Source organism: Lynx rufus, unplaced genomic scaffold, assembly GCF_022079265.1.
Source record: "Lynx rufus isolate CCGP_SWC_20201006 ecotype Redwood Valley unplaced genomic scaffold, mLynRuf1.p SCAF_1, whole genome shotgun sequence".
In the NCBI taxonomy this organism is placed as follows: Eukaryota; Metazoa; Chordata; class Mammalia; order Carnivora; family Felidae; genus Lynx; species Lynx rufus.
The window spans coordinates 235,140,892-235,168,154 of record NW_025814823.1 but is presented as its reverse complement, the minus strand read 5'-3'; the positions used below and the strand labels follow the sequence as shown (position 1 = coordinate 235,168,154).

The window sequence follows — 27,263 nt, the reverse complement described above, 5'->3', positions numbered from 1 at the left end:
AATAGATAACTCTGTTTTCTAAGAGGTAGAGCATAACTCTCCACTCAAGCATGGGCTTCCCTCCCATAGAGTAGAGTACGCAGGGATAGGGGTAACTTTAAAGAAACAAAATTATGACCTCCCCAAGTGCTCAAACTTAACATCAGCAGTCACAAGTCATGTTGACAGTGTGTCCCCTTGGTATGATGGGGTACAAATGGTACTTGACATCTGTGGTCTTTCTCCCCCAAACCTATAACCCCAGTCTAATCGTGAGAAAAATATTAAACGAATCCCAGTTCAAAGACATTCTACAAAATACCTGACCAGCATTCCTCAAAACTGTCAGGGTCATCAAAAACAAGGAAAGCCCGAAAAAAAAGCAGAGCCCAAGGAGGTAGGATAGCTAAATGAAATGCGGTATCCTGAATGGGATCCTGGAACAGAAAAGGAACATTTGGTAAAAACTAAGAAATTCTGAAAAAAGCGTGAGCTTGCGTTAATGATAACATCAGTATTGGTTTGTTTAAATAAGCTAGAACAATATACAGTCGAGAAATTCCTTAATCTGTCATTTATTTTATCTACTTAATTCTTATTTAACTCAATTGTGTAAGCTCTTTTAAATTGTTCAATTCTGGAACATTATAAAGAAAACCAAATTGACAGAACACAGCTTAATTTACTCAAATCTCTCTTCATTTGAGACTGCGTCCTAAGTCACAATGGGCATAATTAGTTTTAGAATCATTAATACACACTCTGCTTCAGGGTGCCTGGGTGGCTAAGCTGGTTAAGCATCTGACTTCAGCTTAGGTCATGATCTCACGGTTTGTGAGTTCGAGCCCCACGTCGGCTCGGTGCTGACTGCTCAGAGCCTAGAACTTGCTTTGGATTCTGTGTCTCCCTCTCTCTCTGCCCTCTCCTGCTCTCTCTCGTGCTCTCTCTCTCTCTCTCTCCCAAAAATAAATACACATAAAAATGCACACTCTTTTTCATACGCATGCAAACATTTTCATTTCTTGGTTCTAAGTTTTCAAGTTTTGTTGGACTGGCACCTTCCATGCATGTATCACATGAGCAAAGTCCACTTTTTTAAACAAAAACATTTCAAAACTATTTATACCTAAATATGGATTTGGATTTTGTGTATGCTTTTTGCTACGTATCATTAGCAAGCATGAGTTCATACCCCATGACTGTGTAGGATGCAGATTCAACATTTATTTGATTTGTGTGCTAAGGACCATATTAATTGTTAGTTGAGAGTCATTTGTTGTTTTACTTAACTCTTCTAATAAATATTATATCTTGTCAAAATAAAATCTGATTTCTCTACCGGCATCTATTTGGTATTCCCTTCAGGTGTTTGAGAATGATTGAAAGGTCAAATTTGATAAGATATTCCACCTTTGGGAATGATAAAGAAAATAGCATATATAATTATTGCATTAATTGCTACAAATATGTCACTATGGATATAATTGAGTCATGACTCCCAGTAACAAATGGATTTTCAGCTAAAATTCTGGTTTGTAAGTTCTCCTCTTGACTAAGATAGTCTTAGTGCCTTTACCATAGTCCCTCAACTATCTTTTAAATCAATTCCTAAAACTCAAAGTATTTATCTTGTCTCTTACCTAAGTCAAAATCTATACATTTTACAACAGATATAAAACCAATGACATAACCACTCCTTTTGAAGTCCCTGTTTTCTTTCGTATGATAGTTAACATCACATACCAAAAACGTTAGTTGTTCGACAGGACATTTGTCCTTGGTACAATCTAGTTTAAGTGAGTAGTGTTTACTTTTTTAAACATTTATGTATGATTTTTTTCTCTCACTGTTTTATCCATTAAAATATGGATCTCACTTGAATTTTCCATCCTTGATCATGTTCATACGCATTCATTTTTTTTCTATATTCCACATTCAACCATTCTATCATCTAATTTTGAAATCATATGTACAAAACTAAGAAATGTCTATCATTTTCTATAAATATTGTACTAGTGGCATCACACAGAAAAAAACATTATCATTTTTGCTAAATATTGGACAGAATATTCTTTAAGAAACACCACCTCCGTGTATTTCAATGTTCACGTGTCTTTCTTGAAGATTCTTGGTTGTTTGCTGTACAGATTTCTTTTCATGGTAGTAATTACACTTGTGTGATTTTTATGTGCAAGGGATGTTTTGTGTTCTTTTTAAAAATTTTTTTAATGTTTATTTTTGAGAGAGAGACAGAGAGAGAGACAGAGCATAAGTGGGGGAGGGGCAGAGAGCAAGGGAGACACAGAATCCGGAGCAGACTCCAGGCTGTTAGCACCGAGCCTGACGCGGGGCTCAAACTCACGGACCGCAAGATCAGGACCTGAGCTGCAGTGGGTCACTTAACCAACTGAGCCACCCAGGAGCCCTGGGATGTTTTGTGTTCTTATAATTAAGAACTCGGATGTTTCCAGCCACAAATAACATGGTGGCGAAAACTAAGTCATAAAAAGTAGAAAAGTTACAAAATACTTTGCCTTTCTTCTTTTTTTTTTTTTTTACTTTTTATTAAATTCAATTTTGTTAACATACAGTATAATATTAGTTTCTGGTGTACAATTTAGTGATTCAACACTGTTTTTTTAACATAGTACTGAAGTCCTAGCCACAGAAATCAGACAACAAAAAGAAATAAAAGGCCTCCAAAATGGCAAGGAAGCAGTAAAAATTTCCCTATTCACAGACAACATGATATTCTATATAGAAAACCCGAAAGACTCTACTAAAAAATTGCTAGAACTGATATACAAATTCAGTAAAGTTGCAGGATACAAAATCAACGTACAGAAATCGGTTGCGTTTCTATACACCAATAGTGAAGAAGCAGAAAGAGAAATCAAGGAACTGATACCATTTACAATTGCACCAAAAACTGTAAGATACCTAGGAATAAACGCAGTCAAAGAAGCAAAAGATCTGTACTCTGAAAACTATAGAACACTTATGAGAGAAACTGAAGACACACAAAAAATGGAAAAACTTTCTATGCTCATGGATTGGAAGATCCTATATTGTTAAAACGTTGACACTACCCAAAACAAACTACACATTCAACGCAGTCTCTATCAAAATACCACCAGCATTTTTCACAGAGCTAGAACAAACGATCCTAAAATGTGTATGGAACCAAAAACAACCCCCGATAGACAAAGAAGTCTTGAAAAAGAAAACCAAAGCTGGAGGCATGACAATTCCAGACCTAAGCTATATTACAAAGCTGTAATCATCAAGACAGTATGGTACTGGCAAAAAAAACAGACACATAGATCAATCGAACAGAACAGAAACCCCAGAAATGGACCCAGAACTATATGGTCAACTCATCTTCCACAAAGCATGAATGAATATCCAATGCGAAGAAGACAATCTCTTCAACAAATGGTATTGGGAAAACTGGACAGCGACATGCAAAAGAGTTGGGCCACGTTATTTATTCCTTTACTTACTTGTTTGTTTGTTTGTTTCTTTGTTTGTTTGACAGCACTAGGGATTATCAAGCTGTGCCTTAGTGCAGGCGTTGGGGCTTGCCCATGGTGCTCTCGATGTATAAAGCCCGGACGTTCACCAATTCACAGCTAACTGGATGTTGTTCACAAGCCCATCATCTGTCATTTTCACATGGCTAATGGCCAAGGCCAGACACAGCACCCTCTTCATGTGGGATTTGATCATGGACTTCACTTCAGCCCCTTTGGCCATGATGTTCTCATGGGAGGTCAGCAAAGAGGGGAACTTGCCAGCCTTATTCAGTCCCGGACCAGGATTCGTGGGATCTGCTTGAGCTCAGATTCTGAAGCCAAAACAGCATCATACTTCTAATCCAGCTTCTTGACTAAGTTTTTATTTCTGCTGAGTTTCGTTGGTGCCCCGATGTCCATGTGGGGAATATCCACAGCCTTGGCCTCATTGCAGTGCTGCTGGTCCCCCAAAACACAGACAGAGAACACAGGGCAGGGAGTGGACTTAAGCCTGATGATGCCTGAGAAGCGTTTGTTCTTCTGAGGGTCAGAGGTCTTCAAGCTGACCTACAGCTCCACCATCTCCAAAAACTTCCTGCGCTTGTGCTGGTTGGCGTGGGGGACTCACCATGTCACCTGGTACAGGGTGCCCTGGGGGGACTCTTCTGCTCACAGTGACTGGCTCCACAATAACCGGGGAAGACTGGACCACTTTCTTACACCACACACAAAAATAAAATACTTTGCCTTTAAACCTAAACTATAAAAGTTGGTCTCCGTACTTTCTTTTTCCGCTAGAAATAATTTAATTTTGATGTAAAATACTAAGTGTTCTGTCAGACCTACCGAAGGGAAAATCTGATTCATCAATTTGAATCAGACTGTTTGCTAGAAACATTCACACACTATCACGACAATGTGCGGTCTCCACGTTCTTGCCCAATTTACCAATGTCGTGAATGTCACCTCATCACGGCAGCAGGCAGGGCTCTGTCTGCGGCTTCTGGTTGCAGATTTGATAAGAGTTACTCTTTTCCATTTCCATTGTTTGACCCAAACTTCAATCTTCCCTTACTAACAAATAAAAGAGATTTTTATCTGACCTCTTTTTCTATTTGGTGAGAATAACTTTATGCTCATTTTCATTACTGTTTCATTAATTAAATCTGACTAATTATAAAATTTATAATATCCTGTTTGTAAATTTCATGTGAGTCACACTTGACAAAAGTCTGCTTAATTTCCTTATTTCCAAATTGCTTTCTCAATCTATGCAGGGCACCCTCTGAAAAACTTACTTCTTTTTTTAGCTTTTCATTTCTGAGCCCTGTTTCCATATTCTGTTTCCACAAATACACAAAAATTAATTTACATTTTATTCTCCATGATCTAAAGTAACTTTTTACCTTATAATATGTATTTCAGATTAAAATATACAATAAAATGTTACTTGAATGTATACATTTGAATAAACTTCCACCAAAATATAAATTAAATCATGAAATATGGAAGTCTGTAAATGTTTTGAAATAATGTTAAGAACTTATAATTTGGGGGCACCTGGGTGGATCAGTCTGTTAAGCGTCTGACTTCGGCTCAGGTCATGATCTCGCAGTCCGTGAGTTCGAGCCCCGCGTCGGGCTCTGTGCTGACAGCTCAGAGCCTGGAGCCTGTTTCAGATTCTGTGTTTCTCTCTCTCTCTGCCCTCCCCTATTCGCAAAAACAAATAAACATTAAAATTTTTTTTCTTAAAGAATTTATAATTAAAAAACATGTTTTTAGTGTTTATTTATTTTTGAGAGAGAGAGAGAGAGAGGGAGAGAGAGAGGGGCAGACAGAGGGGGAGACACAGAATCTGAAACAGGCTCCAGGCTCTGAACTGTCAGCACAGAGCCCAACGCAGGGCTCGAACTCACGCACCATGAGACCATGACCTGAGTTGACGTCAGACGCTTCACTGACGGAGCCACCCAGGCGCCCCAAGAATTTATAATTTTGAAATACTTGTATTCTCCCAAAGAGTTCTTTTCCTAAAATATTTAAACTAATTTTTCAAAATATTTTTTAATTTTATTTATTTACTTTGAGAGAGAGAGAGAGAGAGCAAGTAGAGGAAAGGCAGAGAGAGAGAGAGAGAGGGAGACAGAGAATCCCAAGCAGGCTCCACACTGTTAGCACAGAGCCGGACACAGGGCTCTATCCCACGATCCTGGGATCATGGGCTGAGCCAAAACCAAGAGTTAGACACGTAACCGACTGAGCCACCCAGGTGCCCCTAAATTAATTTTTTAAATTAAAGGTCAAACACACATTATAATTAATAAAGTCAAGAATTTTATATCCAAGTTATACAAATAAAGCTGTAATTATATAAATTTCTAAACTATAATTTAATCCTATTAAATGGTTTATACATATAAAGCTACTCACAATTCTTGCATTGAAATCCTTCCACAAGCCAATGAGTAGATTTGCCATCGTGCTTCCCATCATGTCCCACTACACCTGCACTCCACCAAGCCCCTCTAGCAGCTCCCTCACTGCACAGCCTGGGGCAACTCACACCCCCTTTCTGGCACTCAGAGCCTTTTCTTTGCTCTTAAAACACAGATCCAATGTGAGGAAGTTTATGTGGGGGCCTGATGGTGTCAGTCACCAGATAAGAGGTCTGGGATTAAGGGTCACGCTGCACAGAGGGACAGGTGCTGAATGGGAAAGATGCCGTGTGTGTCCCTAAATAAATGTGTGGTTTGCTGTGGTGATTCTATGCGCAGCCCAGCACGGGGCCCTCTTGCCCTGATCCAGGGGCAGCACTGCCTGGGTGTACCCTCTACAGAGCCACACGCACAGGTGACGAGGGGCCACACAGAGTGACGCTTAGGGAGGGATCTTTGTAAGAGCCAAAGCCCAGATGTCCATTAACAGCAGGACGGCTGAATAATTTGTTGTGCAGTCACACAACAGAATACCAAACAGCCACGAAAGCTAAAGAAGCACACACAACGACGCAAGTGACCACCACCCGCGTGAGGGGAACAGAAGAAGCCAAACGCAGAGGGAAACATCCCGATTGATTCCATTTACCGAGAATGGCATGTGGGCTCGGGATGCTGCCTGCCAGGTGTCCCCGCAAAGAGGAGCTGACAAAAGTCAGCATGTTGATGGTCTTTTTTTGAGAATTTTTATTTTATTTTTGACGGAGGGAGAGACGGAGCACGAGGGGGACCCAACTGAACCACCCAGGCGTCCCGCATATCGATGGTCTTCAAGGGGAGGGGAAGGGCAGTGATCTGGAGGAGGAGAGGGGCTTCTGGAGGGCTGCAAACATTCGTGCTATGATCTGCATGTTTGCGTCCCCCCAAAATCCGTATGTTGAAAATGAGCAAGGTGATGTAATTAGCGGGTGGGGCTCTGGGGAGGTGATGAGGGCCCTAAGGTGGAGCCCTGACCAATGAGATTAGTGTGCTCACAAAAGAGGCCCAGAGAGCCCCCTCCCCACTTCTTCCAGGTGAGGACAGAGCGATTAAGTCTGCGATCTGGAACGCCTGGTACCAGGGAAATCAGACTTCCACCCTCCAGAACGTGGAAAAATACATTTCTGTTGCTTATAAGCCACCCGGCGGGTACTTTTTTATAGCAGCCTGAGTGGACCAACACAGTCTTCTCTCTGAATTAGGCGGCCAGTGACAAGGTGACACGGGGATGTTTCATAGTGTCATCTCCTAAATGCCACATTTATGGTTGTGCGCTTCTCTGTGTGTGCATTCTACTTCAAGAGAAAAAAAAACTTTTTTTAAGTGAATGAAGGGTTAAAAAAAGGAGAGACACTCTAGACAATTTATTTATTCATTCGGCAAATATTTGTCGACACTGTATGCCAGGCTCCTTGTCAAATGTTCAGAAGCAAATTCAACATCTGAGGCTCTGCTCTGTCCTATAAGCAGATATCCCTGAACAGTCCCTCACTCCTCTCAGCTGTGGCCAGAAATACTGCAAAGGACAGGACACACAAGTCAGCACCTTGCAACCTAGAGCCTGCCAGAATCAGGGCTCTTTCCAATCTAACCCTGAACAGAAGATACAGGCGTGTGTCACAGTCAAACTGTCAGCATCCTTCCTTAAATAACCTGCGGCCCCATGCCCTCCATTCCCCACAGGGGCAGGGGACGGGAGGAAGGCACAGCCACCCTCCCAAACTGGCCTGGTACAGAACCTTCCAGAACAAGGAACACCAGGTTTCTCAAATCTCCCTTGTTCTTAAAAAAATCTGTCAGTTTTGGGGTGCCTGGGTGGCCCAGTCGGTTAAGCGTCCAACTTTGGCTCAGGTCATGATCTCACAATTTGTGAGTTTGAGCCCCATGTCGGACTCTGTGCTGACATCTCGGAGCCTGGAGCCTGCTTCAGATTCTGTGTGTGTGTGTGTGTGTGTGTGTGTGTGTGTGTGTCTGCCCCTCCCCAACACGTGCTCTCTCTCTCTCAAAAACAAACATTAAATTTTTTTTTAAATCTGTCAATTTTAGGCAGGGTTTCTACCAACTTAATTTTGTTTTTTTTGTTTTTTTTTTTTCATTATTTCTTTTTTTTTTTTTTATGACGTTTATTGACAAATTGGTTTCCATACAACACCCAGTGCTCATCCCAAAAGGTGCCCTCCTCAATACCCATCACCCACCCGCCCCTCCCTCCCACCCCCCATCAACCCTCAGTTTGTTCTCAGTTTTTAACAGTCTCTTATGCTTTGGCTCTCTCCCACTCTAACGTCCTTTTTTTTTTTTTTTTTTCCTTCCCCTCCCCCATGGGTTCCTGTTAAGTTTCTCAGGATCCACATAAGAGTGAAACCATATGGTATCTGTCTTTCTCTGTATGGCTTATTTCACTTAGCATCACACTCTCCAGTTCCATCCACGTTGCTACAAAAGGCCATATTTCATTTTTTCTCATTGCCACGTAGTATTCCATTGTGTATATAAACCACAATTTCTTTATCCATTCATCAGTTGATGGACATTTAGGCTCTTTCCATAATTTGGCTATTGTTGAGAGTGCTGCTATGAACATTGGGGTACAAGTGCCCCTATGCATCAGTACTCCTGTATCCCTTGGGTAGATTCCTAGCAGTGCTATTGCTGGGTCATAGGGTAGGTCTATTTTTAATTTTCTGAGGAACCTCCACACTGCTTTCCAGAGCGGCTGCACCAATTTGCATTCCCACCAACAGTGCAAGAGGGTTCCCGTTTCTCCACATCCTCGCCAGCATCTATAGTCTCCTGATTTGTTCATTTTGGCCACTCTGACTGGCGTGAGGTGATACCTGAGTGTGGTTTTACCAACTTAATTTTGAATGTATTATTTCAGCAGGTGATCGTGGTGAAAAAATTTGAAATACAACATAAGAAATCATTTCTCGTATTTCCAGTCGGACAAAATACCACACATCTATTACTCTTCTTAAATCAATACGATGGACAGCATATTTTCTAATGGACCAAGCTTCTTGATGATTCCAAATGGACACCAAAAGCCAGGCTCCAATGAATGTGTTCGTCATAATCCCCACAATCCTATTACATTCAGGAAATACAGAAAGACGGTAGAGTGAGGTAGCTGAAATTCACAGACCAGAGCCAGTGGAGGTGATCAGCTCGGCCTCTGCCAGAAGGGCAGACAACATGAATTCAAACCCTCTAAAACACCACGAAGGGGTAACTTCCATGAACTAGCTCCATTGTACGCGGCCACCTTGGGACACTAGCGGGGAAACATTATGCGTGCTACTTCTGCTCAGAAGAGTCCAAACAAGCAAACTTCATATACGTGAACCACACTTGAATCTTCGTAGCTTATCTGCTATTATTGTTTTCCTGTAATCCTCAATGTCTTTCTCCCTCAGAGAGGGAGACAGCTAATTGAATACCTGTGAACACCCCCATGGACGGCATAAAAAGATTGTGCAGTCTAGGGGATGAAGTACATTTTATTACAAAGATACAGGCTCAAATACCTATAAAAGCCTATTATCTGAAGAATGCTTTCTCTGTTTAAAACTCTGCACCTATAAAGGGTTATTTTACAACAGAACATTATTACGTTAAGGCATGCCACCATCAATAAAGTAATGTTTAGGCACAATTCAAAGATTTAAAAGTCAAGAGAATTAGGAAGAAAGTTCTAATTTCAGCATAATGCTTTCCTGTATGTATAGAAAGCTTCTTTTAATGGAATTATTACTCATGTAATCTTGGATTTCTTTTACACTGTTTCACTAAGATTATCCCGATTAGAAGTACTGTCCTTGTTCTTTTGTAGAAGTTAAAACCACTCCTTAGAGGACCTCAAGGTAAATAAGATCAATTAAGACCAATCTCCACAATCCCCACTGAAGTATAACTGAAGTGGGCCTTCTGCTACGTTGTATGTAGGAATGTGTATCCACGACAGGAACCCCACGTGAAGATAAGGACCTGAGCAAGGTGAATGTGTCATAATGTGTTCCTGGGTGCTTTCCAGCCACTGGGTTAGTGCTCCTAGGTCACACGATTGCAGTTCATCAGCAAGCATGATTTACCCCCAGGGGCGAATTCACAGCAACAGGTGGTGAGGGTACATACACCCTTGCACAGAGGTCTCATCTCTCAGAAGCCCACGCATCACCTCCCAAAGCCACATGTTAGACCAGCTCTGCTCACTGGGGTCCAGACTGTGGTCAGGAGGAGGGGACAGAAGGGAGAGGGGTAGCGGTGGGAAGGTGGGCAGGAGGGGAGAAGAAGCAGAAAAGGGAGCAGAAGGAGCGAGGAGTGGGGAGGAGAGAGGGGAAGCTCTCATTTCACCCCTGCCCATTTGCAATAGAGTTCCCAATCCCAGAAAACAGACTGCTTAATGGGCAGCCAGCCTGTCTCTCTGGCTCACATACAGCAATTAAAAAAAAACAAAAAACAAAAAACTTTTTATACATTATCAACCTGGCTATCCTTATTACAAATTCTAACCATCTATTTATGTACACAATTATATTATCTGGAAGGAAATTTTTATTTTCCTATTTTCCAATCTTCGTAATTTTAAAATTCTCAAGATGATGACTACTTCTAGTATCAGTGCTATTGAAATTCAGATGCAAGCGTGTATCTGGTCTATCTGTGTATAAAATCTCTCATGCGGCGCCATGACCTTGAATAAGAAAAGCACTCACTGATGTTAACTAATGACTCCCCAGTGAGCGGCACGTGCATGTGGCCAGTCCCATTCTCACAGACCAGTCGCTGGTACCATCCCCACGAGCCCAGTGACATTCTCAGTGTTCCAGAGCCAACAGCTGTTCCACCAACACTGGAGGTCACAAAGCAAAAGGTGGTCCCCAGAGGACCAGGGAGGAATTACGAGCACTCACCCCATATGAGATGGTTACCTGGTACTTTATAAGTTGAGAAAGCTCCACCCAAATTACCATCCCTGTCACTCAAAAGAGGCTCCAAGTCATGCCATTGGCAGGATTTGATGTCACAGGATATAGGACAGGATATCTGATGTCACAGTTTATTGGAAAATCGACAAGCAAGGAAGTGATAGAGCACGTGTGATCCTTTGAGCTCAGTACCTGCAGAGGGTGTGCCCTTCCCATGCAGTAGGCAGGGACACCCCCCACCCACCCACCCAGGAAGCTCCATGCGGCTCTCACCAGGGGACATCTATGCCGCTCTAGTGTGGGAAGCAACCTGGTCGGGGAAAGGTGGGCCTCTGGAGCTCTCAGGACACGGTAGCTTGCTCATCTTGCCAGACCCGTGAGAGCACCTCTCTGCCAGCTTCCAAAAAGCATGAGGAAATGAGACTCCAAGTCACCCAGATCTGATGCCAGAGGACAGTAAACACATTGACAGAGGTGTCCTTCAACTAAGCCTTCTTCTAACCAGAGCTTCTCTCTGCATCTCAAGACGTAATACCTCCTTATGTTCTGTTTTGAAAAATAAAGAACCCCTAGAAGCACCGACGTGGTAGCCAGGAGCCAAAGCTGTCTTTGGAAACACTTTGAAATGACCCTTTCGGGGGGGATCCTTTCCCAAGAAAACAGTCAAAAACACAGACACACATTTATGTACAAAGATGATCACAATGGGATTGCTTCTGAAAGGGAAAATTAGACAAACTTTGAATGCATGACCCTGGGTTGGAAGCATCGCAATTTATCCTCAAGATGAATCCCACGCAGCCGTGGTATTTCCAAACGGTACTGAAGGACACAGTGCACTCATGACACATTGTTAAGGAGGAGAGAGGGTGAAAAATAAACTTACATGAAATGACTCTGTGTCTACTTTGCAAAGGTATAATATGATGTTTGGAAGAAAATTAAGTATTTCAAGCGTAATAATGATTTTTCTCTGTTGGGAGAATAGTTGGTGTTTATAGTCTTTTTGTACCCTTCCATGTTTTCCAAATTTTCAGTAACGAGCATTTATAATTTTATCGCCGAGGAAATGTGATTTCTAAGAGGCCCTGTGGATTAATGAAATGCTCTGTGTGGAAGGAGAAAGCAACTACCTTGGATCCAGTCTCTGTGGACCTGGGTTCAAATCCCGGCCCCACCCTCACCAGGAGTGTCCTGACCACCGGCTTGTCCCATGCGCTGCCGACTGCAAAGCAAGGACAAAAGTCATTCCATGTCACAGAGTTCTGAGGAGGGCACACGATAATGTCCACAAAAGTATTAGGGAGAGGGTGGTCACTCAGCTATTCTCTGAATGGGACTGAATTATTCTAACAAAGATGAATTAAGTCATGTTTTCAGCAAGAGCTTGACAATGGAATCAAAGCAATAATCCTAGACATGTCTCACTGGACTTGACCAGGACCATTTAGGTTTCCTGAAGGTGTGAAGAGGAGTAGGAGAGCCAAGTTCTGGGGCTTGGGCCCTTCATGGAAAGGAGAGAGAAGGGGGGAGACGAGAGGGACAAACCCAAACTCAGTTTGCCCCAAGCCAGACCCACACTGGGCTCTGAGCCTGTCAGGGGCGTCAAGGGTGTCCTGTGGCTGGTGAGTGGTGTTTCTCCTGCCCCCAGGCTCCCCTCTCTGAGTGGCTTAATCAACAGAAATCTATTTTCCAACAGTTCTGGAAACCAGGCGTCTGAAACCAAGGCGCTGACAAGGTGGGTTCCTTTTGGAGGGTCCAAGGGGGACTCTGCTCCATGCCGTCCTGTAGCTTCCGGTGTCACTGGGAGCCCTTGGGGCCCCTTGGCTTCCAGACGTGTCCCTCCAGTTTCTGCCTCTGTCTTCACATGGCTTCCCCCTCTCTGTCTATGTCTCTTGCTCTTTACTCTCAGGACACCTCCATTGGATTCAGGGTCCACTCTAATCCAGGGTGATTTCATCTTGAGATCTTAGCTACATCTGCAAAGACTTTTATTCCACATAAGATCACATTCTGGGGTTCTAGTTGGCCATGCATTTTGGGGGGGGTGGGGGGGATGAAGGGACACCATTCAACCCACTACACCTGAGAAGCATCAATGCTTCAAGGGGAAGCAGAGAAGCACCACGCACGCCAGCTGCCCAGCCCTGACCTCAGCCCCATCCTAGACAGCTTCCCTCTTCTCCTGGGCTCAGTGGTTCCGTGAGAACATTCCGCCAATCCCTTCCCTTTTGGATCCGGCCTTCTGGAAGCCTCTTATATATAGTTTGTTCACCCAGGGCAGCCTCCGGGCCCTAAATTCACCCCAGACTCTGTGAATCAGGGACAAGGAAGAGAGTGGAAGCCAGTCAGGTAAGAAGAGAAAGAATGGAGACAGGAAATACCTGGTCTCCCACACAACACTGTGTGTTCTCCCTTCGTCTCTCCTTCCTCTGCCACACGGGCTGAATACGTTTGCCTCCAGCTTATGCCGGCTTGAATCGTCAAGCTGCATTTAGTGGGAATGCAATGCCACAGTCGATTTCACACCAAGTGAAAATTCACCATAACTCTATCTACTGTGCTGCCGAGCTGGGAATTACACAGCCTCCCTAATTAAAGAAATGAACCCCATAAAAGCCTTATTTATAACTTTTCTAGAGTCCTCTGGCATTGATCCCAAGCCCAACGTTAGAATCCAATTCTTCAATGTCAAAATATTAGAGTAATAATGAAGTTTGGAAACCTCAGTTGACCCAAAGGTATATTCCCTCAGAGTCATAAGAGTCATTATTTTTCTTGGACACACTTCTGCAAGGTGGGGGATGGTTCCAAGGTGTCAAAATGAGCGATTTTCATGCTGGAGCCTCAAGAACATCCCTTGGCTTCAGGAGCTAACATCACCCAAACAGATCGATAGGGCTCAGCGCCAGTGCCCTGAATCCTCGCTGTTCCTGCAGAAGCAAATCCAATCTCCAACAATAACTCTGACATGTGAGCCTCAGAACTAAATCACAGGAAAGTTTCCAGGCAGCCCGTCCAGCTGCCACTTCATGGAGGGAAGTCCATCCTCCATGGCTGCTTCAGGCTGGCTTCTCAGCCAGCACGCATTTAAACCTTCCCATTTTTCCAACTTTGTCTTGAGAAGGATTTTTTTTTTTTTTTTGGATGGGATTCTTTTCTACCATTGCTTTTCATTCATGAAGTGCAATTCAAAATGCATGATGGTAATTAGAGATGAGAGATGATGCAGTGTGGATAACTGAACTACCCAGATAGGGAAAGATGTTTCTGGAATCTTCTTTAAAGAGGCCACTGAGTTTCTGAGATGCAAGGGACTCTGGGCCATATGTTGAAAGCGAAAGTGAAATAGAATAGTTCTTGCAGACAAAAAGGGAGAATGTGCCTTAGAAGAAGGCAGCTCAAGCTCTTCCCTGAGTGTTTCAAAGTAATTGTAGTTGAGTAAAACTTATCATTTGAGTAGCCTGCACCAGACTTCTCTTAGGAAGGAGAAAGCAATTGTTCAGGAAAAAATTTTGATAAGCTGCTTGGAAGAAACGTAAGACTTTGAGGGCCAAAGTCTTGAAGAGATTCAGCAGAAATGAAGAGGAATTTGGGGCGCAGGGTGAGAGAAAGAGAGCAGGAAAGGTGAAGGTTGGAGATAATGTGGCAGAACAGAGGGGGCTGAGTTGAAAAAGTGCAGAAATCTGTGAATACAACGATGGAAAATTCAGTTTGTGTTAGTACAATAATAACTCTCATGCTCCCCAAAGTTTCTATAAAGTCATCTACATATGGAAATGCTTGGGTGAGTGATGAATTTCATGTCAAGATCAAAGCTACCCAGATGGAGGACCACATATGCTAACCGATTAAGATAATCGCTACACGCGACTAAGTCAGTAGAAGCAGGTTCCTGCTGGACCAAAGGCAGCCCTGAGGAGGTATACCTCCAGAGAACTTCTCAAAATGTTGGTGAAAGCACTGTACCGGCCACAGCAGTGAAATAAGGATTTAAGCAACTAGATCGGCTTTTTAGGGGCGGGGGAGACGTAAGGGTAATATGGGTAAAGTGATGATGCTGATGATAGTTAATATCTTTAAATGTGTATTATGTGTTAGATCCACGGCATTCAATATGGTTATTGGATTTAACCCTCGCAATATACAAGGTTGATTTATTGCTATTGCCATTTTGTAGATGAGAACTACAATAGGCCTAGTTACCTAGCTAGGAAGAGACAGAGAGGGTATTTAGACCCAGATTAGCCTTGAGTCTGGAGAATTTGCAGTCTCCCATGAACAGAGAGGTCGTTCACGTGGGCACATGCCTTGGAATCACAGGTGAGCCCTGAGCCTCTGACATGGGGCCAGTTACCTGCAGAGAGAATGGAGCAGAAACCCCTACGACTGTTCAGGCAGTACTCAGTGTAAGCACTGTGTAGGTACACACTACTTAACTCTCTCAAGGAGGACTATTACCTTAGAGGAAGCAAGGAAGAGGCAGAAAGAGAGGAAACAGGATGAAGGAGAGGGGGAGGTGGTGAGTGAGAAGCTTCTCTAGAGCTGTTTATACCTAAATAGGAGGAGCTGGACACAGAAGAAATTGGCCCCAGCAGATCCGTCTGGAGCTCTGCCCTTCTCACCTCTCCTCACTCAGAGTCCCCATTCTCCTACCTCTTACTCTGATCTCCAGAGGAATCTCTTGTAATTTTCAAAAATCTAGTGCACCGCCAAGATGCCAACCACAGCCAGGGTTGCCAGACTAACCACAAGGTGCCCAGTTAAGCTTGGATTTCAGATAAATAAGACATCTTTTTGGTGTAACTGTGTCCTATGCAATATTTGGGAAATTCACATTTAACTGCGCATCCTACATTTTTATCTGCTAAATCTGCCAAACCTATACTTGACCAAGGCCAAACTCTTTCTATTTATTGTTCTACATCTCTCCACTATTCACTAATCCAGGAGGGAGGAGAGCAGAGCTAATTCACCGTGGTTTCCCTCAAGCTCACATTCTCTAACAATGAAAGGCAGGATAGATAGGATGAGGCCTGATTCTTGTGTGGTTGGAGCTGTCTCAAGACACCTGTGAGTAGTTGTTGTTTCAAGGTTGCCGCAGGTGCATGAGGGCAGTGGGGGTGATCTCAGGTAATCAGCTTTCATTCATTCATTCTTTCTTTCTTTTATTCATACATTCGGCTATAGCTGTTAGGCACTCCCTCTAGGCCAGACAGCATGCTAGGTTTGGGGGCTCCCCTGAAAATAACAACAAACAAGTTCCCTGCCTTCATGGAGGCAACATACTGCTATCGGCTGGCTCGTGTCCCCCAAAAGTTCGTATGTTGACATCCTAACCACCAGTACCTCAGCATGTGATCTTACCTGGAAATAGGATCTCTACGAGGTCAACAACTTAAAATAAGTCCATTAGGTTTGAGCCCAAATTCACTACGACTGGTGACCTTATAAAAGGGGAGATTTGGACACAGAGAAGTGCCGTGTGAAGCATGTGTGACGACAGAGGGTGGGATGATGCGTCTCCAAGCCAGGGAGCAGGCCTCCCTGAGGCCACAGGGAGTCAGAAGAAATGCCTGGAACAGACGCCTCCCTCATGCCTCCAGAGGGAGCACAGCCTCGCTGATACCTTGATTTCAGACTTCTGGCCTCCGTGACCGTGAGACAATAAATTTCTGTTGTACCAAGCCACCCAGTTTGTGGTACTTTGTTACAACCGCCCTAGGACATTAATACACACATTAACCAAAAAAACCCAAAATGTGGGTAAAATTATGGTGGCTGGGCACTATGGTGGGGGCGACAGTGCTGTGTGGGTCAATATCAGAGGGTCTTTCCTGGTCAGGAGACTCAGGGACCACCTCTCTGAGGAAGTCACACTTGCATTGGGAGCTGATGGGCAGAGGGGCAGGGGTGGCGTCCGTGAACCCAAGGGGAACAAACAGACCACCTGTCCCCATCCAGGTTGGGAATGTGGGTCAGCAGGGTCTCACTTCCCATCGGGAAATCCGGGACCTGACACTGGAGGTCAGATTCACTCATCAGCAAAAATCTTCCAAAAGCAATCCGTCGGATGACAAGATCTGTGAATGCATCGTTGATACAATGAAGGCTCCTCAAGATGTCATGCCAAGGGGATGGATGAAGTGCGATCCTGAACCCGTAATGCACGCGCTGTGACTGCCGCAGCCTGGGGTGAGCGGCGGAATATTGTATAAGGAGGCAGGGGAAGGAGGTGTGTGTTCACGCTCTCCTGGCCCCATGAGGGAGGGCGGATGCCCCAATTTTAGATGCCCCCTCTCAGTTCGTCTTCTGCAAATAGCCCCAGAGTTGGAAAGGGCACTGTATCTTCCTACCACAGCACATCGGAGACATCCCGTAAGAATATCCGGCTCTCTCGGCTCCAATTTTATGCTCGCTAAGCAGCCGTGTGAGTTGTTCTGTTGAGGTTCTGACTCGGTGATTTTTTCCAGGCCCTGAGCCAGGACTATTCTCAGAACCAGCGTTCAGGCTGCAAAGGAACAGAGAGGATGGGAAGCCCACACTCTGACAGCGGACGGGCCAGCCAGAAAAGGGGAAGAAGGAAGAACTGAGTCAAGTATGAAGAGCAGGGGAGCCCAGGCTACCCCCGAGGTCACAGAGGGCCAGCAGCCCAGCTGGCAGCCATGGGGAGGCTTGGCTGACCTTCCTGGGCACGTGAACAGGACCCGTGTGGTGGGAAGAAGCAACTGGAACAGCCCTGGGAGGGGGAGGCTGACGGGAGGCAAGGCCACTGTCTCCAATCAAGAAGTATGGCGCCTGTGCTTGGTGGGACCCAGAAGGCAAAGCGGGTGTCTGTCAAGCCCTACAGCCCTGCTTCCGGAAGACTCGTGGACATCCCCCACTCTCCACAGCCAAAGCCCCTCATCCCTATGGTACCCGAGACCTCTGGCTCTAACACTGCACACAGTGTGTTTCTTACAGTTCGGTTCGTGCTGTACAGCCACCGAGAACCAGCTTCAGATACTTCCCTTGGCCTACGTTTGCTTTTCCATAAGCCGAGCACCCCTGATGTCCACAGTGGGTGTTCTTGATGTAAAATATATCATATATCAAGCTAACTGAGAATTCTCCTGCCAGACCCAGAAGACTGTAGGATTGACTGAAAGTCTCGTCCAATGGCAGGTAAGGTAGTTGTGTGCCAACTAGTAATGTGGCAAGGTCGAAATTTGTGGTCACAAACTTGGAAGCTCAAAACTGGGTGGTTCTAGCTCCATCATGGACCCCGCGGCCTTGACACTTTGTCCTGAGCACCTGTGGAGCCGGCCCCACCCACACCTCCTTCCTCCCTATGTGCGTGACACCTGGGCTCCTGTGAACTTCTGTAATGACGTCGTGATGCCAAGAAGAGGGACAACTTGATCTGTGGCTATTTCGTGTCCTGGCTGGCATCCACGGCAGAGTGCCTTCTACACCATGGTGGGAGCACACAGTGGTGCCCCCATGGCCTCTGCTCTGCTCCCTCTCCAGTACTCCTACATTAGCAGGTGCTCCCATAGTGGGTGCTCCCATGGCCTCTGGTCCTGAGCCCACATGCCTGATACTGGCCATTCTCCATCAGCACCTGTCTCTCCTGGGGCAACGGATGTTTGTGGGGAACCTTCAGACCCTGCTCTGTGCCCAGTGTGAGGGCTTAAGAGTGGGGTCGGGGATAGGGCTTGTGACGTCATTCATCTCTGCTTAGATCTGCCTCATACAGTGGTGGTTGTGCCCCACGGGTGCCCCTCTCCAACAGGAACTTCCCCTTCAGGAGGGAGGGTCAGGTGCCCACAGCACCTGTGGCCTGAGGGTCCGTGCCCCCTCCATGCAGGGGAATTGCGCAAGCACCCCCACTCCCACTGTCTGTGTGGCGGACGGCAGAGCCTTGATACTCTGAGGCTTCTGGACGTCACTCCTAATACTGAAGGCCAAGCTTTGGCATTCAAAACCCAAAACCCAATAAATAAATAATCACGTAAAATCCATCCTTGTCCTCAAAACCTCTTGCACTCTACAGCTAGAGCTCCCCGAAGACAACTCTTGAACGCAAAGCCACGATTGTAAATCTGCGTGTCCTCCCTTCCTGAGGCCACGAGCCTTGGCCTCACTCACTGTCCAGGTCAATGGCAGAAGAATTAGAGTGAAAGGGAATCACAAGGACAAACACGTGTCAGGTATGATTTCCAAGTAGTGTCCTGCTCCTGTCACCTGCCGGGGGCTGGGCGTGAATGTTCGTGTTGAGAGAGAATGAGGAGCACGGGCCAGTGGGTGTGGGTTTTATTCCACCGGGCAGGGCTGCGGGGACACCCAGAGCTCTGAGCCTGAGCCAGACTGCATCTGGGGCAGCTGGCGTCGTCCCCGTCCTCTCCCTCTTTGCTCCGCCCCCAGGATGGGCAAGGTGGAGACCCTGAAGAGAGGGCCCTGGGAAGGCTGGCTGTCATGCCTCCCTCCACCCAGAAATAGACCCCGGCTTCAGAAGACACAGCTGACAACTCCTCATCCCACACTTGCCCTCGATTGTTCCACGTCCCAGGATTTGCCATCCACTCCAGCAGCAGCAAGAAGGGGGACCCAGATCCTCGCACCCCGTGCTTTAAACCCGGATTCCCAACTGGGGTGCTTCCCTGACAGACAGCTCATTACCTGCCTCTCCCTCCCACTGCCCACTGCTTTGCGTGCTGTTTCAAACACAAAGCAAAACAAAACAGAAACAAACGGACCCGCTGTGCAGTTAAAAAGAAAACGAAAATCTTATGAAGACACAGGGGACAGTTCAATGTGAAGTGATGAGCCACCCAGAGCACTTTGGCTGATCAGAACTAATAGGACCTGAACGCCCAGGGAGGGTGACGCTTGATCACATGGCACGGAGGTGGCTTAACGTCACCACCGCATGCTGGGGCTCTCAGCAGTCACCTTAGGGGCTCACCCAGCCTCTGCCACTGGGCAGCCACTGCCTTCAATTAAAAGGTGACCACTCTGTGGAGAGTCACTTGGCAAGTCTGTCGAACTCAAGCCTGTCTCTCTTGGATTCTGCTCCCTTCTGACCGTGACCCAAATACAGAAACTCAGGGTGGAACTTGAGGAAACGCCAGGCTCGCACTTTTGACACTTACATGTGGATCTTCCCTGGGAGCTTGAAGAAAACTTCCTGTCCCCTGAGCAGACAGCCCCGTGCCCCTGACCGGAGGGCCTGCCACCTGCAACCTCGCCTCCCCCATCGTCAGCCACATCTCTGGGAGCCCCGAAAATGACGGTGTCGGCTGTGGCGAGGTCGTGGCTGTACTATTACTGTTCCAAATTTACCACCCCCTGATTTATTCCTCCCGTTTTCAGAGAAAGAATAAAGCAATTTCAGTGTTGCTGCACATTATTTTGCTTGCACAGAGGGGCTCTAATCTAGCCGCTTCCACCTGCTTTCTCCCAAGACGCTAACAAAATAATTTTCTGCCTGAAAGAAAGAACTTCAGAGAAAAAGAAAGCCTTGCGTACATTCAAAAGTCATCTGAATTATGTTGCATTTTACCAGAAAGCTCTCAGAGTTGTATTTCACTGGTGTGAGGGATTGTGAGCAGTTCTTAATTCCAACGTCCCGAGCAGGGGTGGGGGGCGGATGTCTGCCGAGGACCTGTGTCTCTTGTTTCCTGGCCAAGCTCAGGATTTCACGCTGGATTTCATAACTCCTCCTAACGAGAGGGCAGTGCCTGTCAAAGTACTTTCGGGAGCTCTGGGAGAGAGCTGACACAAGAGAGACAAGGCCCAATGGAGCACGGAAAAGTGAACCTCTCATCTCTGGATCTCTCTGCACGCAGGCCAAGGAGGGGTTCTGAGCAAAAGGGATGTGGGAGGGGAACTTTGTATGGCACCTTCACACGTCACCCTCCCTGCCTCAGCACGGCCAGCAGCACCCAGTCGCTCAGATGCAGGAAGGAGGAGGCAGGTCTTGGTAACCGTGTTTCAGGTGAAATTGCATGGCCGGCCCAGACTCTAGTGTGTGTGTGTGTGTGTGTGTGTGTGTGTGTGTGTGTGTGTGTGTGATTGGATTAAAGCTGTTTCTTTCCAGGCTTCTCTAGTTCCTTTTCTATTCAGCAGATAACAAGCATTCCCTCTTGTCCAAGAATATCCTCACTTCCCTTTGCCCCTAAACATTATTTAGCATCTAAAATGATATTTGTGCAGCCAGTGGACGCCAGTCGTGAAATGGGTGTTGAGCAATTGCATCTGTGCTGAAATGCTGGGTCATGCCACGAACACGCCATGCGCATGGGCAGAGAATGACAAAGGCCAAGGCGTACCATCAGGAGGGAAGGTCCCAGGAGCAAGCTGAGTCTTCCCCCTCTCCTTGTGTTTCCTGGGCCCAGTGGCATCACGTGTAGACAGCAGCTGTGGCACTGGGAAGGAACAGAAGTGGGGAAGAGATGGTGGCTTGTTGCAGGGGTGGAAGGGAGCGTTCTCTGTCTTTATTCACAATTTCAGAATGTTGTTTTTTGAGCCAAACCAGAGACGACGACTTTCCAAGCTCCTATGGAGTCCCAGTAGACAAAAAGAAAATATTCTAAAGCCCGTATGTATTATCCTTTAGGTACCCAGAACCCAAGTGGCAGACAGTGGCACCGGTCCAGGGTGGCATTTACCGGGATGGGTGAGGGCGGTAGGAGGGACAGGTTTACGAGGAGCCACAGGGCACTGATGGCAGAGAGGTCGGGAAGCTTACTGTACTGTTGTCACTCCATTCGTGCAGGAGACGGAAGTGCACTCGGGTGACAGGGACGGTTTGTGCTGGCCTGGACACCTGGTGCCCTCCTGGTGGGGACCCCATGGGAGGCCCAGTCCTGGCTAGAGGATCCCGGTCACATGGCCACTCATTTCTTCTAAAGCATTGTGGGGAAATGTGTGCCCCCCTGCCACTTCATGACACAGAGGGACGACCTAAGCAAGCACCCACGTCTGTCTCTTCAAGGTAGAGAGCAGCTCACACACGCGGGTGAGCAGACTGGAGCCTGACACCCACCCCGGTTCCTGGGATCTGCTGACCAAGTTAGCTGCCTTTGGAATGGATCAATTCCAGCAGGCACACACGTGCCTTTGCTGATGGAGCTGTTTTTCCTCACCAACACGTCCTTGAAAAATGTCCCAAGTGGGAGAAAGACAGTTACACCACCATAGCCCCTATTAGAACAAGCAGGGGAGGCGCGTGAATGGTCTGAGAACTTAGTTTCCAAGAATGTTTCTTCAGTGTCTGGGGGTCTCTTCCCCGCTTCTTTTACTTTTCTTTTTTTCCTTTTTTCTTGTTTGTTTGTTTGTTTGTTTTCAGCACAACAGTGTTTTACAGGTTCTCTGTTGCTTAGGGAGAAAAACCACAGCCTATTTAACAAGTTGATTTCTTCCATGGCTGTGCAATTTCTTTGCAGTTTATGAACAAATTCTGTCCACAGGGACAGCAGCAAATATTGGTTACAATGTAATCAGATGGATAGAGCCCGAGTAGGAAAACAAATCCTTTGAATTATTGCCACAGCTTCATCGCAGACCTTGTGATTCTGAGCAATTTGTGAGCCTGTGATGGCCAAAGGTCAGACGCATCCGCAGGAGAGAAACATAAATAGGAAATTCAGAAACTGTGTTTCAACACTAGTGTTACTCCCAAAATCTAATGGTGGGAATAAATGGCCTCCACCCACATGCATGGCGTCCTCACTTGTTGAATGAACGTTGAATGATTTACCAGCCGTGGTGTATCAGTCAGCTCAGGCAGCCGTAACAAACACCACAGACTGCAACAACAGAATTTACTGCTCACAGTTCTGAAGGTGGGGAGTCTGACATCAGCTTGCTGGTGTGACCAGGGCTCTCTTCTTGGCTCATAGATGGCCACCTCCTCGTGTGTCCTCCCATGGTCCTTCCTTGGAGCATGGGCGTGGGGAGAGAAAAAGAGATCTCTTTCTCCTCCTCTTCTTATAAGGCCATCAATTTTATTGGATTAGGACACCCACCTTGATGACCTATTGAAACTTAATTACCTCCTAAAAGCTCTATCTCCAAATACAGTGACAATGGTGGTTGATGTTCCAACATATGAATTTGGGGAGGACACAATTCAGCCCATAGCATATAACCACTCTAGGTAAAGTAACGTCCAAAGATTTGAGCTCAAAAACTGAGAATTTACTCTATTCATATACTATACTACATACATACAATAGATAGGTAGATAGACAGGTACATAAATAAGATAGATAAATAGACAAGTAGATACAGATATGGATATATGGCTTGGGATTCTGTCTCTCCTTCTATCTAACCCTCCCCAGCTTGTGACCTCTTTCTCTCTCTCAAAATAAAAAAAATAAACTTAAAAAAATAATAAAAAGAAATAAAAAGCAGCACAGAGGTGCCCACATCCCTGGAGAAGTGAAACACACACCGTATCACCTCTGCTATGGATGACAGGTGCTACAGATGTGAAACAACCTATCAGATATGTTGTAATTAACAGTAATGAGGGCCAAGGGTGTCAGTTGGGGCCACCCTCTAGAAATATCCCTGGTAGTACTGAAAGTCACACCTCCCTTACAGCAGGGTAAACCAATTTCCTTTGCACAACAGACAATTCAGAAGGGGGGAAAAACATGTGTGAACCACTCTTTTAAACTGAAAATGAAATGAGTTCTATGAAGGCATCCAATGAGGGTAGAAATATATCCCCTTAAAGTCAGATGACCTCAGCGACTGAATGGCAGCATATCAAAGAAAACAATTAAAATGGGTTTTTAATCACGGCAAGCAAACACCTGAGCACATCTGAGAAGTTCCAACACATAGTCAGCTTTCTCCAGGCTAATCCTGTCACACTGGTTCGCCTGCTTGCCACCCCCGGGACCCTCCCTCATTCATCACCAGCCTCAGCCAGGACGGGGCGGGGACAAGAACCTGGAGCTGCCTCCTGCGAGGCCTCGACCTCTTCACTGTGAACACTGGCGTTCTTTTCCTCAGCAGCCCCTGTGCCCTCCAGCCCTCTGACACATGAGGGCATCCATGTGTGCTGGCGATGAGCATGATTATTTTCAGATAGCACCACAAGGGAGGCCTGGAAATCACCACGGAAAGGAAATTTGTCAGTGAAGAACCAACATACGCACCATGGCATTCCAAAGGAGCGACCATTTTGCTGTTCACATTTCCTTACCTCCTCACCCCCGGGACTGGTTCACACGTCCCCCCAATAACTGAGATACTGGAAGGCCCATGAGGTCTTACCCTGAAGTCTGTAACGTCTGCAACGAATAGAGCAGAGAGATGGGAATCACCTTGAAGAGCAGAAGCTCTCGGGCCACGGGCCTCCTGGAGCCAACTCAGCAGAAGGGAGCAGATGTGAGAAGAAACACGGGACGCCAACCAGAAGGCAGGTAGGGAAGAGACCCAGAGAGAAGCTGGCCACTAGAAGGTTGTTTGGCCTCCCTCCCAGTGGTGAGAGGGTACCCACTGTAAAATGGATGCTAAGCCTGGCACCTTTGAACCACTCAGCCAACCAGCTTTGGATTCCACCGCCTGTGGATATACAGTGTGCAAACATCCACTTCAAACCACCCACGCTGTGCACCTGCTGTGCCAGAATTTTCACTGTCAATTAAACAAATCAGGCTGCCAGTTCTACGCATCAGTCTTGCTAGCTTGGCTCCTGTGAGTCTACCCCTGAAAGACGGAGCCACTCTCTGCACGGCTGACCAAAGCCACCTGCGAGATCCTAGAAGGTTCCTTGGAACACTGCGTACCATGACAGACCAGGAGGGAGAACAGTCAGCTACATCCCCACGTGGCTGCAGGGACAAGAGCAGGGTGGTTTCCTCTTGACATGGCTACCACAGTTCTGATCTCAGACTTCAGAAGAAGAGAAGGTACATAATGAACGGGCCCGCCATCCTCCAGATGGTGAATAGGCCGAGGACACTTCTCCCTACTCAGCTCCATCTGACCCACCCCCTGAGATGTCCCCCACCATAACTTCACTAGAAAACCCAAGGCTCTGAAGATGCTCTGGAGGAGTTTTCAAAGAAACTGGAGGTGTCTCAAAGACAGAACAAAACTCCAACTCATCCTTGCAGGAACGGGCTTCTACTTCACGGCCAAATCCACAGCCTTGCAGGTAACCAGAGAAGAGACAGATCTGAAAGGATCACACATATGGGTCATTGGTTCCTCAGAAGCTACGGGCCCCGAATTTTCTCTACCTGGGTGAATTAGATGCTTTAGTGTTAAGGTTGGTATGGAAGCCTGAATCGTGAGAAAAGTGGATAAAAATAAAGCTACAATATTTTCATTTAATGAAACACACCATGCGTCACCCAGAGAATGGAGAATTAAGCAAACAGGTGGCAGTCTCAGTGTTTTGCAAGCTGTATCAACGATCACATGAGGATATAAAACAACGCCTAGCAGAGTAGGTATGAGGTGAGAGCTTGCTATGTTCCATTATTACTGTTAGAACAAATTAACAGAAGAACAACCACATCTTTTAAATGTTTATTTATTTATTTTGAGAGAGAGAGCAAGCACAAGTGGTGGGGGAAGGGCACACAGAGAGAGGGAGAGAGCATCCCAAGCAGGCTCCATGCCGTCAGTACAAAGGCTGATGTGGGACTCGAACTCATGAACCACGAGATCACAACCTGGGCCGAAATCAAGAGCCAGAGGCTCAATGGACTGAGCCAGCTGGGGGCCCCTCAGTCCCGAGGTTTGGCACCCTTCGGACACAGTGTGTCTCTGCCTGAAGCTGCTGTTCCCCTCCACACAACACCTGTGCAACATGGTGGCCACAGATACTCTGTCACTGGGACAAGAATACAGCAGAACACCCCTCTGGCTGGAACAGCACTCTCTCTCCCATGTGCTCTTTGCCTCCTCCTCATGAGAATCGAACTCCCCACTTTGGGTCCAGAAGGACTGGTCCCAGGGCACCCCTGGCAGGCGGCTGGTAGACAGGAGACAGAGGCAGGAAGGGCTAACTCAGCATGCTCAGTGAATTCTGGCCCTGCCCCATTCCCCACCTGACGGTTGTTACCATCACAACGTTTTAGTGTTCTTATGTTGTTTTTTAAAAATAAGATTCTAGGGGCGCCTGGGTGGCTCAGTCGGTTGGGCGGCCGACTTCGGCTCAGGTCATGATCTCGCGGTCCGTGAGTTCGAGCCCCGCGTCGGGCTCTGTGCTGACAGCTCGGAGCCTGGAGCCTGTTTCGGATTCTGTGTCTCCCTCTCTCTGACCCTCCCCTGTTCATGTTCTGTCTCTCCCTGTCTCAATAAATAAATAAATAAATAAATAAATAAATAAATAAATAAATAAATAAATAAATAATAAAAATAAAAATAAAAATAAAATTCTAGCCTGAGTGGCTCAGTCGGTTAAGCATCTGACTTCGGTTCAGGTCATGATCTTGTGGTTTGTGAGTTCGAGCCCCGCGTCGGGTTCTGTGCTGACAGCTCGGAGCCTGGGGCCCGCTTCAGATTCTGTGTCTCCCTCTCTCTCTGCCCCTCCCCTGCTCACGTGCTGTCTCTCCCTCTCTCTCAAAAAGATAAACATTTAAAAATTAAGTAAAAATAAGATTCTAGTTAGGGATCGATTTTGCTTTAATTAGCAAAGTTACAATATGAGCCTTGGTTATTTAAATCAAATCCTGAAATATGAGAACCTCCCTGAGGAAGACAAGCGATTCGGAGCCTCCAAAAGGAAGTGTTCCTCTACCTGCTGCAGGACATTACAACACCTGACTTGGGTTTCAGCTGAAGACTGCAAGCCAAGAACGATTCCAGACTCAGAAGCAGGAGGGACGGTGGAAGTGTCATTTCACAGACTTCCAAGATGGTATCCGAACGGGTAAGGGAACAAGCCCCTGTTGCTTTTGTCTAAACCACACTACTGAGTTGGACAGGCTGTTTCTCTGACCCGGGAAGTGGAGACCAGATATCCACCTGCTCGTCCCTTTCCACACTGGCCCCTGCAGAGCTCTGAGCCCAGGGCTTTTTTTTTTTTTTTTTTTTAGTTTTATTAAGATATAATCAACATACAGTGCTGTATAAGTTTAAGATGGATAGTATAGTGAGTTGCATATATTATGAAATGATCACCACAGTGTTTAGCTAACACCCATTATCTCACATAGATACAAAAAAAAAAAGTTAAAGAAAATGGAAAAACGTGTTTTTTTTTTCCCTTGAGAACTCACCATCTCCTCTTGTAGCAGCTTTCAAATACACCATCCGGCAGTGTTAGCTCTATGTGTCATCAAGACGTACACTGCCTCCCCAGAACTTACTTATCTTGTAACTGGAAGGTACCACTTTTGGCCATCTGCCTC

General features: G+C 46.1%; 1 pseudogene; it reads right to left on the bottom strand.

The window, feature by feature from the left end:
* Window positions 1-3,541: 3,541 nt before the first annotated feature.
* LOC124510480 (60S ribosomal protein L10a-like) overlaps window positions 3,542-27,263 on the bottom strand; it is a 29,597-nt pseudogene continuing 5,875 nt past the window's right edge.